Source organism: Anopheles bellator, unplaced genomic scaffold, assembly GCF_943735745.2.
Source record: "Anopheles bellator unplaced genomic scaffold, idAnoBellAS_SP24_06.2 scaffold01304_ctg1, whole genome shotgun sequence".
NCBI classification, from domain to species: Eukaryota; Metazoa; Arthropoda; class Insecta; order Diptera; family Culicidae; genus Anopheles; species Anopheles bellator.
In genome coordinates this window covers 1-2900 of record NW_026685426.1, presented here as the reverse complement: position 1 = coordinate 2900, position 2900 = coordinate 1, and the positions used below count along the sequence as shown (strand labels likewise).

General features: G+C 39.0%; 4 non-coding genes across 4 annotated transcripts; 3 read left to right on the top strand and 1 right to left on the bottom strand.

Annotated features, from left to right (window-relative positions):
* Positions 1 to 240: 240 nt before the first annotated feature.
* On the bottom strand, positions 241 to 312 carry Trnaa-ugc (transfer RNA alanine (anticodon UGC)). The gene has a single exon. It is a non-coding gene; the product is annotated as a tRNA-Ala (tRNA).
* Positions 313 to 1148: 836 nt separating this feature from the next.
* Positions 1149 to 1220, top strand: Trnaa-ugc (transfer RNA alanine (anticodon UGC)). Its single transcript has one exon. It is a non-coding gene; the product is annotated as a tRNA-Ala (tRNA).
* A 389-nt stretch (positions 1221 to 1609) lies between these two features.
* Trnae-uuc (transfer RNA glutamic acid (anticodon UUC)) lies at positions 1610 to 1681 on the top strand. Its single transcript has one exon. It is a non-coding gene; the product is annotated as a tRNA-Glu (tRNA).
* Positions 1682 to 2752: 1071 nt separating this feature from the next.
* Positions 2753 to 2825, top strand: Trnar-acg (transfer RNA arginine (anticodon ACG)). Its single transcript has one exon. It is a non-coding gene; the product is annotated as a tRNA-Arg (tRNA).
* Positions 2826 to 2900: the final 75 nt, after the last annotated feature.

The window sequence follows — 2900 nt, the reverse complement described above, 5'->3', positions numbered from 1 at the left end:
TGGGTTCGAATCCCACCGCTGTCAAAATTCTTTTTGCTGCGTGCCGTTTCATCTAACCAGATGGTATGAATGCGGAACACACTTTAGCATAAGTATTCGCTCTATGGTTTGTACAAAACTGGGAAGCAAACCAACGCCACCCATCCTGCACTTTACAAACCCATCCAAACGCCAAGAAATTTCGACTTTACAAACGTTTTGGTACTTTGTAGAAGAAACAAAAATTAGGCCAATGACTTCTGGAGATACCGGGGATCGAACCCGGGGCCTTTCACATGCAAAGCGAACGCTCTACCACTGAGCTATATCCCCCCCCTTAACAAACTTCTTCAATCATCATGTCGGGTCGTCTTTCCACTGCTAATATCTACATTCTTATCGTGTTAACGTAACAAAGATAAAAAGCTAGGTAGGAGAATCCCCATCTTAAAATGTAAGCTTGGTAAAATTTACAGTTTTTGTACATCTTAAATAAAATATTGAAAAATTTTTGGCTTTTAAAACACAATGTAGTACGTGCTTTTATCATTACGACCAACACGGGATTCTATGCGTTTATAACCCACAGCCAATCAACACAATATAATGAATTTACCAACCGCGAATATCTACGCACACATTTGCTTAATGTTTAGTTCGTACTCGTATTGGTACCATCGAAGCATTGGTGTTTTTCGGAAGATAACGTAATGAGGAATTGATTACTGGAATAGAACACAAACGTTTGCCTTTACTGTTTCCAGTTTCAAGCCGCTTCAAATTGCGAAGAGAAAGAGGAACATGTTTCAACACATTTTAGTGTCAAGATGGATGAAAAAACTTTTCCTTATTTGCACAAACAAGCATAGAGTTTATTGTACAACTTTTAAGTTCTGATAACCTAATCTATCAAGGTCATAATGAGGTTTAGATGAGAATTTAATTAGATTTTTTTTATTAACATTTATCCGAATACAACTGCCGAGCGGTCTTTGCTGTACAGTTACCTAAATTCCCTTTTCATCCAAAAATCAACTTTTTGCAAGTTGTCGTTTATTTGTTAAACTAGGAACTCAGCAAGAACAAATTTTATTTACAAAAAAAACAATGTACTCAACTACACATCTTTTCCCGATTTAAATTGAGTATTGTTTTCAATTTGCCCAAGAGGGGATGTAGCTCAGTGGTAGAGCGTTCGCTTTGCATGTGAAAGGCCCCGGGTTCGATCCCCGGCATCTCCAATTCTTTTTTAATCAATTTCGACTTACACATCCATGCACCCTGCCCTTTTTATTACACAACATTTTGCCGTAAAGTAACAATTATGTTCATGAAAACATAAACTGACTTTAACATTTCGTGTCATTCAAACATTTCGACGACGATGGAAAATGAGCTCTCTAACATCGCAGCAGAAATTGCTGCTATTAAGTTGCCTATTAGTGAAATGCTGTCAAATACAATGAAAATGCCCAAAAAGGCCGCTTTTTGTGTGTCTAATGGACACTAATGGAGAGTTCATTTGTGAAAATCGACTAACAAATAGCGGAGTTATTCAACATTTGAAAAGTTGGATCGTGATGGAACACTCTGTAGTTTAGATGAGACTGAAAACTCAACCTACATTATCTCCCATATGGTCTAGTGGCTAGGATATCTGGCTTTCACCCAGAAGGCCCGGGTTCGATTCCCGGTATGGGAATTTTTTGCCTTGTCCATACCAAATGGGTGAGAAAAACTACTTTCTAAAAACCTCCACATAACTAAACAATACTAAACTTCTGTTGGCTCGATAACCTTCGCCACAGAAAGGCTATGGCAAAAAGTAGAAGACCCGTTTTTTTCCATTGTAAGTTAATTGAATCAATAACACAGCGAATGTGCTTATTATTTCTGAACCGATTGTTGTTCCTGAAACTTATTAAAGTGGTGGCCAATGAAATTAATGCTTGTCTGTCTTTATCTCGTCCGATATCAAAAAACTAATTGCATTATTGGCGACTGTTGATTGAACACGATTTAACGTGAACCTGCTATAGTCTGGTCAATATTAGACATTCCTTTGATCTAACCTTGTGTCTGCAGTCATTTTAAGGACATCAAGGGCTTTATGGACACATATTCGGTTCGGAATAACGTTACGCGCATGTGCCCAACAATCACTAAAAGACTCCTTGACACATAACGGAAATACTCAGGATAGTGTATGCCACGCGCCTATTACCTATGAATATAAATCGTCACGGCCAAGTGCCGCCAACGCAGAGCGTACGACCCGGAACACCGGCTATTTTTCGACCAGAATGAAATTGGGGAAATGGTCTGATGCAAAATACAATAAAGCAGAATGTTTGTATTGAAGGTACAAACATCTTAACATTTAGTTGGTTTATTATAAAACTAGATAAACAAGCCCACAATCCAAATTTCCAACCGCTTATGGTGATTGTTTCGCATTAAGAGGGAGATAATTATACATATTGTTCGTACGTCCCAAAGAGGGTCACGTAATCGGTTGGAAGCTCGGTAGTTCAAACGTACGGAGGGTTCGAGAAAAGGAAGAAGGGACATTGCATACTTACAGGTCTCAAAGAGGGTGGAGGACTTACGAACCGGAACAGAAAGCGATAATTTTAATTACTGCATGGATTTTCTATGTCCAACGAACACACATACACTAACACCGTGGGCTTTGCCTGAGTAATTTTGAGCGTGGGTTTCCTTACTAGTCTGCAATGTTTATATTTGATCACAAAAACTCACATCGCAACACGGTCCTGTGGCGCAATGGATAACGCGTCTGACTACGGATCAGAAGATTCCAGGTTCGACTCCTGGCAGGATCGCGCTAAGTAATGACACTTTTTTGCTCTTACCGCGTTTTAGATATTCTTGCTGATAGAACTACAAGGGACATATTT